The 10878-nt window shown below is 40.7% G+C and overlaps 1 pseudogene; it reads right to left on the bottom strand.

The window, feature by feature from the left end:
* Nucleotides 1–4598: 4598 nt before the first annotated feature.
* On the bottom strand, nucleotides 4599–5986 carry LOC103069635 (elongation factor 1-alpha 1 pseudogene; annotated as a pseudogene).
* Between the last annotated feature and the right edge of the window lie 4892 nt (nucleotides 5987–10878).

Below are 10878 nucleotides of genomic sequence, written 5' to 3'. Positions count from 1 at the left end.
AAAAAAAAAAAAAAAAAAAAAAGGCTGAAAATAAACCCTTGTTGATGAACACTTAAAAGTAGGGCTAAGAAAGAAGAGCCAGTGAAAGATACTGATAACTTCTGAGAATGGCAGGAGACTCCTGCAGCTGTGCACTTGCACACTGCTGGCCTGACTCCCACTACCAGCTGCTACAGCCACACACATGCCCACAGCAAGCCCCTATGGCCCCACACATGTACACCAACAGCCAAGGCCCCCATAGCTGCTGGAGGGCCTGGATTCCATGTGGACACCTGTCACTGGCTTGCATGGCTCTGCTTACCTGCAGTTAACCTTACAGTTGTGTACCTGCAAGACACCAGCCTCAACTCCCCTCACTGGCCACCACTGCCCAGCATGTGCCTTCAGCTAGCCCCATTGTCACTCAAGGACACACTGACAGCCAGGGCCGTTGCAGCTGCTTGTGCACTCCCAGTTGGCCCCAGCCCCTGCCACTGTGCCCCTGCAGCCAGTCCCCACAACTAGCCCTGCAGCCAAGCCTGTGCATACCACTGGCTCCGGACACCACCACTGCCTGGCCTGATCCCTAGCCACTGGACTGGAGGTACTGTTAAAGACTCCAACAGCCCTTGAAGCCACTGTGGACTGCCTACAGCTCTCACCAAAGATTATGCAGTTGTTGACATCATGGACCCCAGCTGCTGAGCCAACAAGACATCACGTCCCTCCCCATCATTCAGAGATGTTACATGCCCTCACACTTTGCACCCTGCACCACTAGACCTAGGGTCACAGCATGTTCCAGCACGTGCCTGCCTGCAGATGAAAGTCTTTCCATACCGAAGTCAGTCCATAAAGTCTGAAAGAGGTAACTGCTTCTTCAAATGCACAGACACCTACAAAAACTACAGGGATCACAAAACATTGGAGAAACATGACACTACCAAAGGAACACAGTAAACTTCCAGTAATGGGAAGTGGAGACTCACAAACTGCTTGATAAAGAATTCAAAAAAATTGTTCTAAAGATGCTCAGAGAGCTACAAGAGAACACAGGTAAACAATTTAATGAAATAAGGGAAATGATACAAGAATGAAACGATAAGTTCCACAAAGAGAAAACAAAAAAAGAGAACCAAACAGAAATTTTGGAGCTTAAGAATACAATGACTGAAATGAATAATTCAGTAGAGAGATTCAATACAAGACTAAACCAAGCAGAAGAAAGAATCGGTAAACTCAAACACAGATCATTTGAAAATATTCAGCTGGTGGAGAAAAAAAGAAAAAAATGAAGGGGAATGAAGAAAGCCTATGGGACTTATGGGACACCATTAAGAGAAACAATCTATACAATATGAGAGTCTAAGGAAGGGGAGAAAGGGGCAGAAAACTTTTTGAAAAATAATGTCTGACCTATACCACCAGCCTGCCATAAAAATACAGTGGTGTAAGTTTGACCTCTCCAATTAACTGCTGTTGTCTCAACTTCTCCAAGTGATTAGAAAATCTCATACTTCCATCTTCAAGTCTCCTTCCTGGTCCATTAACTTTCTTCTTATTATATACTAAATGTTTGTATGTGCAACCTCCACCATGCCCCCACAAATTAATATGTAGAATCCTTAACAGCCCCCCCCACAAATAATGTCTGAGAACTTCACAAATCTGAAGAGAAATCTGAACATCCAAGTTCATGAAGCTCATAGGTCTGCAAACAAATTCAACTCAAAGAGATCTTCTCCAAGACACATTGTAATAAAATTCTCAAAATCAAAGACAAAGAGAAAATCTTGAAAGAAGCAATAGAAAAGAAGTTTGCCACTTACAAAGGAACCTCATAAGACTATCAGAGGATTTCTCAGCAGAAACCTTACAGGCCAGGAGAGAGTAGGATGACATATTCAAAGTGCTGAAAGGAAAAAAAAAAAAAACAAACCTGTCAACCAAGAATATTCTATCTGGCAAAGTTATCCTCAGAAATGAAAGAGAGAGGGACTTCCCTGGTGGTTCAGTGGTTAGGACTTTGCCTTCCAATGCAGGGGGGTGCGGGTTCAATCCCTGGTCGGGGAGCTAAGATCCCACATGTCTCGTGGCCAAAAAACCAAAACATAAAACAGAAGGAATATTGTAACAAATTCAATAAAGACTTTAAAAAAAGTGGTCCACATCAGAAAAATCTTTTAAAAATTTAAATAAATAAATAAAAAGAAATGAAAGAGAGAGAAAATCTTTCCCAGAAAAATAAAAGCTGAGGGGAGCTCACCCCCACCAGAACTGTCTTACAAGAAATGCTAAAAGGTGTTTTTCAAGCTGAAATGAAAGGACACTAATTAGTAACATGAAAACACACTGGTAAGTATAACTATACAGTCAGATTTGGAATATTCCAATACTGTAATATAGTGGTGTGTTAATCACTTACCTCTAGAATAAAGGTTAAAGGACACAAGTATTAAAAATAACTATAGCTTTGCAAACAATAATTTGCTATTGGATATCCAATATAGAAAGATGTAAACTGTGGCATCAAAAATATAAGATGGGGGAGGATATAAAAAGGTAGTTTTTGTATGTGATCGAAATTAAGTTGTCATCAGTTTAAAATAAACCATTGTCTCTATAAGGTGTTTTATGTAAGCCTCATGGTAACCACAAAGCAATAACCTATAGTAGATGCACAAAAGATAAAGAGAATGGAATCAAAGCATACCACTGCAGAAAATCATCAATTCACAAAGGAAGGCAGTAAGACAGGAAGAAAGAAACAAAGGAATTACAAAACAGCCAGAAAACAATAAGATGACATTTAAGTAGATGTTGATTAATAAAAGTTCTCACCTATCAATAAAATGGATTAAATTCTCCATCTAAATGCATAGAGTGGCTGGATGGATAAAAAACCAAGACCCAACTATATGCTGCTTATAAGAGACTCACATCAGCTTTAAGGATACACACAGGCTCAAAGTGAAGGGATGGAGAAAGATATTCCAGGCAAGTGAAAACCGAAAGAGAGCAGATATAGCTATACTTACGTCAGACAAAACAGACTTTAAGCCAAAAACTATAATAAGAGACAAAGGAAGTCATTGTTTAATGATAAAAGAGTCAATTAATCAAGAATTATGGGTTGCAGAATTACAATATTAATTGAATTCAAATTCCAGCCAAGTTATTCATGTCAAAATTGAGGGATTGATTGGGAAGGAGTACCCTGAAATTTGGAATGGGGACATTTAGTTGGACTAGGAGACTGATAATCTCAAACTTCTGAGTCACTTTGAGCCTTTTTTGACAGTGAAAGCAGTTTATCCTCTTGTATTTGTGAAGACTATCCTCTTAATTGAAAATTTTGTAATAATCTCATCTGGGGCAACTGCCTTGCAAGAGGATGCCCATTTTCCTCAAGACTCACCACAACCACCTCTTACTTATAATAGATTCGTAACTCAAATCAGGTCTTTTTATTTTCTCATTAAAGTTTGTTTCAATGGGTCTCAAAATTCTGTGACAGATTTTTTATCAAGTTGTTTCCATAAAAAAGTACTGACTTTAGGGCTTCCCTGGTGACACAGTGGTTGAGAGTCTGCCTGCTGATGCAGGGGACACGGGTTCGTGCCCCGGTCCGGGAAGATCCCACATGCCGCGGAGTGGCTGGGCCCATGAGCCATGGCCGCTGAGCCTGCGCGTCCGGAGCCTGTGCTCCGAGACGGGAGAGGCCTGCGTACCACAAAAAAAAAGTACTGATTTTAAAAGCTAACTTAAAACTGCCACACATACCACATAACCCAGCAATCCCACTCCTGGGCATATACCTGGAGAAAATAATAATTCAAAAAGATACATGCACCCCAATGTTCATTGCAGTGCTATTTACGATAGCCAGGATGAGGAAGCAACTAAATGTCTATCAACAGAGGAATGGATAAAGACGATGTGGTACATATATACAATGGAATATTACTCAGCTATAAAAAAGAACAAAGTAATGCCATTTGCAGCAACATGGATGGACATAGAGATTGCCATACTGAGTGAAGTCAGACACAGAAAGACAAATATCATATGATATCACTTATATGTGGAATCTAAAAAAAGGGTACAAATGAACTTGTTTACAAAACAGAAGTAGAGTCACAGATGTAGAAAACAAACTTATGGTTACCAGGGAATGGGGGTGGGGAGGGATAAATTGGGAGATTGGGATTGACATATACACCTACTATATATAAAACTGATAACTAATAAGAACCTTTTGTATAGCACAGAGAACTCTACTCAATATTCTGTAATGGCCTACATGGGAAAAGAATCTAAAAAAAAAAAGAGTGGATATAGGTATATGTATAACTGATTCACTGTGCTGTACACCTGAAACTAACACAACATTGTAAATGAACTATACTCCAATAAAAATTAAAAAATGAAAAATAAAATATAATAAAGGAAAAACTGCCACACATAAAACAAATGTTTGACGAAATATTCTCCTTTCCTTCTGGAGGTTTTGTGATGCAGTCTTTTACTATTAAATGGCCAACTGAAGCGAACAGTCCTAAGACCGTTCTTCCACCACTGATTAAGACTGGGGTGGCAGGTATTGGAGATAACATTCATGTAGCCTTCTGAGCTTTCTGGGCAGACCTGATAACCTTGCCAGCTGCAGCTGCCTTCTTGCCCACTTTTTTTTTTTTGTCCACTACTTTGATGACACCCACAGCAATCGTCTGTCTCATGTCGCAAATAGCAAAATGACCCAGAGGAGGATAGTCAGAGAAGCTCTCAACACACACGGGCTTGCCAGGAACTATATGAATGATGGCAGCATCACCGGATTTCAAGAATCTGGGCCCACCTTCCAGCTTTTTCCCGGAACGATGATCAATCTTCTTCAGCTCAGAAAACTTGCAAGCAATGTGAGCTGTGTGACAATCCAGCACAGGTGCATATTCAGCACTGATTTGGCCTGGTTGGTTCAAGATAATCACCTGAGCTGTGAAGCCCACTGATTCCATCAGTGGGTCATTTTTGCTGTCATCAGCCACACTGCCACGACAAACATCTCTGACAGACATGTTCTTGACACTGAAGCCCATACTGACCCCAGGAACGGCTTCACTCAAAGCTTCATGGTGCATTTCAATAGATTTCACTTCAGTTTTAACGTTGACTGGAGCAAAGGTGACCACCATGCCCGATTTGAGAACACCAGTCTCCACTCGACCCACAGGGACAATACCAATACCACCAATTTTGTAGACATACTGGAGGGGCTTGTCAGTTGGACATGCTGGTGGCAGGATGCAATCCAGAGCTTCAAGCAGCATGGTTCCACTGGCATTGTCATTTTTATGGGTGACTTTCTATCCCTTGAACCAAAGCAGGTTAGCACTTGGCTCCAGCATGGTGCCACCATTCCACCCAGAAACTGGCACCAATGCTACTGTGTTGGGGTGGTAGCCAATTTTCTGAATGTAGATGCTGACTTCCTTAACAATTTCCTTTCAGCTCTTCTGGCTATACAGTGGCTTAGTGGAATGCATTTTGTTAATGCCAGCAATTAGTTCTTTCACAGCCAGAGTATAAGCCAGAAGAGCATACTCACGGGTCTGCCCATTCTTGGAGATACTGGCTTCAAATTCACCAGTGCCGGCAGCATCAATCAGAACAGCACAATCAGCCTGAGATGCACCTGTAATCATGCCTTTAACAAAGTCTCTGTGTCCTGGGGCATCAATTATGGTCACATAGTACTTGCTGGTCTCGAATTTCCACAGGGAGATATCAATGTTGATAGCATACTCACATTCAGCTTTCAGTTTGTCCAAGATCCAGGCATACTTGAAGGAGCCCTTTCCCATCTCAGCAGCCTCCTTCTTGAACTTTTTGATGGTTCTTTTGTTGATCCCACCACATTTATAGATCAGATGGCCAGTAGTGGTAGACTTGCCCAGATCTACATGTCCACAGTGATGTTGATGTGAGGCTTCTCCTTTCCCATTGTGGCTTAGATTTAGCGGTGGTTTTCATGACACCTGTGTCCTGGTGGCAAACCCATTGCGAAAAAAGCTAAAATCAGATATTAAAATGCTCCAGCAGGGCAAATACAAAGTCTAACCAAGTGGAAATAGGTTTTATGGCAAAATATTTTCATTATTTTCTTGTTTAGTGGCAGAAGCCCAGGGAACATACATGAGTATATTATAAGGGAGTTAAAGGAAGGAGCACAAAATATAATACTGGGTTGGCTGGAATTTATTGATATGGGTACCCGTATCAGAAATTAAGGATTTAATGTATTAGCACCTACAGCTGGAAGTGACACTCACTATTTACTTGGTAAGTTCACTGAAACTTGGACTCCATAGTGGCCTATGTTTAATTAAGTGGAGATACTGGAACTTCCCTGGATAATGTAAGAGGAATCCAAAGTCTTAGGGATATGGGAATGTTGGAGTAGATTTATCACATTTTGACTTGCATATCCACTCCCCACAAGTATATTCTCCAAGAGAACTTGGGGGGTGTCCCTTTACTAAAGCATTGAAAAATACATTAGTGAGTGGGAGTACTTGTATCCTTGAAAAGCTCTATGTTGGCTTTCTTCTGTAGGCAAGGCATGATGGGATGACCCATTTCAGGCAGCAGAAGCCAGATGTCAGTGTTTATCTACCAAAGACAAGGCGGGCACATTTACCATAAAGAGAAGTAGAGATACAGTGGTAATCAGATTATTTCTGACATTCAGCTAAATGATTATGGTGGTCCCAGGATTAAAATAGATGGGCAGCCTAATAAAGTATTGATCATCTACACATAATATTTAAAAATCTATATATGGTAGCCAAAAATATGACTTTAGTCACCATAGTGGAGAGTTCTGACTTCTCTAACCCAGTTTCCAGAGCTGAGCCTCTTAATTGAAAGGGCAGGCTGGATCCCCTTAAGGAAGGATTCTGCAGCACTGCCATAGCATATACTGAAAATCTTCCTCCAAGTCTTCTTCACAAAGACCTCAGGCCATTTCCTAAAATGACTGTGTAATGAGGAAAAAGATTAATATTCAGGTATTTCAGGGACTCTAAACGTTGGCATTAATTGGTGTTAATTTCTGGGGACCCAAATGCATTCCACCAGTTTAAGTGGGGCCTGTATTGGACAGGTGAGAGATGGAGTCTTAACTGGTTTGTGTTTTGCTTTTTTAAATAAATTTATTTATTTATTTTTGGCTGCGTTGGGTCTTCGTCGCCGCGCACGGGTTTTCTCTAGTTGTGAGCGGGGGCTACTCTTCCTTGTGGTGCGCAGGCTTCTCGTTGCGGAGCATGGACTCCAGGTGTGCCGGCTTCAGTAGTTGTGGTGCACAGGCTTAGATGCTCCCCGGCATGTGGGATCTTCCTGGACCAGGGATCAAACCAATGTCCCCTGCATTGGCAGGCAGATTCTTAACCACTGTGCCACCAGGGAAGTCCCCTTAACTCAAGTTTGTATCACCCATAGAACCACTCTGCGGTGATTTCACCAGCTCCTGGATGTATAATTAGAATAGATACCTGGTAACTGGCAGAATTTCCATATTGGTTCTTTGATCCTGGAATAAGGACAATGAAGAGCCAAGCTGAAGCCCTTGGGAACCCCCCTCCCACCTCCCCCATACACCAGAAGAGTAAACAAAAATTATTGCTTCCTTGGGATGGCAGAATGGGGGATTACAGAGATTAGTGACACCAATAAAGGTTAAAGGAAGCAGGAGTGATGAAATCTATCTCACGCCAATTTAATTTACCTGTTAGGCCTGTGAAGAAGGCAGATGGATCTTGGAGAATGAGTGTGGGTGATTATAAATTTAATCAGGTGATGCCTCTAATTGCAGCTGCTCTTCCATATGTAGTAACTACTTCACTGGAGCAAATCAACACAGCCAGTGCCACTTGGTATGCAGCTAGTGATCCAGCAAATGCTTATTTCTCCATACAAATTGGCAAGAAACACCAGAAGCAATTTGCTTTTACTTGGCAGGGCCAACAATATAACTTCACAGTCTTGCCCCATGGCTACATCAATTTTCCTGCTCTCTGCCATAATATAGTCCACAGAGATACTGAGCATCTTCACCTTCCAATCAGCATTAATTTGGTCCAGTACATTGATGACATTATGCTGATTGGATCTGGGGAGCAAAAGGAGCGAGGTCTTTAACTGTCTTCATGAAATATATGCAAAACCAGCGGATGGAAGATAAATTCCACTTCTGGTATCAATTTCTACATCAGCCAAGTGCCAGTTATTGAATTATTTTCTCAGCTCCAAATTCACCCTTTTGTACTTTTCTTTCATGCTGGAGCTGGAGTATGAAAACCACATTTCTTTGCCTTGCCAGCTGGCTCTGTTAAGCTCTGCTAATTGGGGGCATCAGATGGAGACCACAAGGCTGAGGAAGGACAAGAGACTTGTTCCTTCCTGTCTACCTCATGACTGCTTCCTGTGGTGTTTTGGTTCCAGTGTGCTTCACTCCAGCTATGCTTCTTTAACCTGGTAGCAGCAGCTGAATCCAGTTCGCAGTTTTTCTGAAGTTTTGTAGTTTTCATTGACATCAGCCAGCCAGTGTTCCTGCTGCAGAGGTCTGGGCCCCAGACTGCTGGGTCCCATGGAGCACCCCATCTAAGCTCAGAGACACCAACGGCAGCCAGGCAGTGTCTTCTTCTCAGAGACCTGAGTTTCAGCTCTGTGGGCTCACTCCTCCAAGTTTGTAATTTTTTTCCCTTTAATTCCTTTGTTAAGTTGTTTTTCAGCCCTAAAGGTAATAACAGTTGCTACCTCTGTCACACCTTAGATTTCTCTTTTCAGTTTTTCAGTCACCTACTTAACTTCATACCTAGTTAACAATTCTTGTTAAATTATCTGTTCAAATAACTGGTGTGAATTTTATCTCCTATCTGGACACTGACTATGAATAAAGTTAGTATAAGATTATTAAAATTTAAGAAAAATTACAACCAGGTAGAGGCGATACATGACTTAATCATACTCCACTCACTCTTAGCTATTTTATATTCTATGTCTATATATTTCTACTTGTTTTATAATTTGTAACTAGTCATTTCAAATGTAAGGGGTTGGATTATAAAGAATGATTTTCCCCCCCACATTTTAACAAGCTTAGCTATACAGTCTTTTAAATGACATACTTCACTTGGCCTGTGATCAATGAGTTACAGACGTACTGCAAGACAGTTATCTACTCAGCCCTAGGAGTGGCCTGAAAGGAGTATGGTGGTTGGTGCCTCTACATAATTCACCCCTGGCCAGAAGCAGCTTCACTTAAGGATTCTCAAAGAGTAACCCAAAGAATCAGAGTCTGGGTCCTAGTGTGCCCCATGGTTCCACAGGAGGCAAACACAATGGAGGACTTGCTTTATTAAAGCAAGTATCCTCTAATAAAGAAGCAAAGCAAAGGAATGTTCTATCTCTAAGACATCACTTTCAGAGGCCAGTTGCGGTGTGTATTGCTGCTCATCATAATCACTGAACCTTGGAGCTGCTGGAGGAGTGCATGCTCCAGGCACTCAAGGAGCAGGACTCAGAGCCTAAGGTGTGGCCAGGAAAGGCAGGGAAGACTGCCAGATACTCCTCATGGACTCAGCTCTTAATCTCTCTTCATATATATTGAATTCTTCCCTTTGTTTATGGCTGATGTGCCCTTTTAGTTACATCCAAGTTAGCTGCAGAATTATTGCTCTCATAACACAGTCCTACCCTGCAAATTGGAGTTTTGTCATTATAACAATATACTTAATATGAAAAATATTGTAAAATATACTTAAAATGAAAAATTGTAAAATATACTTAAATATTTTTGTATTTAAAATACACTTAATATGAAAAAGTTTGAGTGGATTCTAAATCCAGTCATGTAAAATATACTTAAATGTAAAATATACTTAATATGAAAAAGTTTGAGTGGATTCTAAATCCAGTCATGCTGTCATAAGATATTACCACATTACGTTTTCTAGTGGGAAAAAAGTAAGAGCTACTGGAGTCACACATAATTTATACTTGCAAATTTTGAATAGTTGTGAAAATTATTTTAAATTTATCACCTACTTGTATGAACTAAATTCTTATCAATAATGACTACTAATTGATCACTGTTAAACTGTCTTGTTCAGAAATTACATGCAGTCATTTCGGTCATAAAACCCTACATAGAAAATGTCATGTTTATAGAGGCAATCTCAGGTTTTTCATTAAATTTTTGAGAGACTTTATTTGTAAGCTTATACAAATTCAATATTCAATATCACCCTTAAATATGTTTGTTATTTTTCTCATTATAATTATAAAAAGAAAATAACTTTTTTCACCAAGCCCCATATTGTTGCCTCCAAATCCCCTCTAATTTATCCCAGTGTGCTGAACAATATCATTTCTATGGATGTCATGATATGAAAAAAGGTTGAGAAGCACTGCTTTAACCTTTAAACCAGGATTCTTAACCTGGGACCCCTTAATGGATTTCAGTGTGTGTGTGAAATATGTACATGTAACTTTCTGGAAGGACGGCTAACAGTTTTCATCAGGTTCTCAAAGCTTAAGAACCAGCTGATCTCAGAAATTTCAAAAGCTCCCTTATAATTTCACGTTGAAGAAGTGATAATACAAGTTAAGAGTTAAATGAACTCCAATGGCACAAGGAGGCCTCCATTATCACAGGTGGGAAGAAGAAAGGTGCTCTAAATAGAGCTAGGAGAACTTTCTCTTTGGCTCCCTCTTTTGGGAATCCTGCTCTTGGCCTCTCTCTTCTCGAATTCAGCTAGCATATTATGACACCTCTTCCCTCAGATCACCAGAAGACCAAGTAGGAAGCAGGGTGGAGCCCAGGAAAGAATGGGT

This window comes from Lipotes vexillifer, unplaced genomic scaffold (genome assembly GCF_000442215.2).
Source record: "Lipotes vexillifer unplaced genomic scaffold, Lipotes_vexillifer_v1.1 scaffold216, whole genome shotgun sequence".
NCBI lineage: Eukaryota > Metazoa > Chordata > Mammalia > Artiodactyla > Lipotidae > Lipotes > Lipotes vexillifer.
This window is presented reverse-complemented; position numbering and strand designations above follow the sequence as displayed.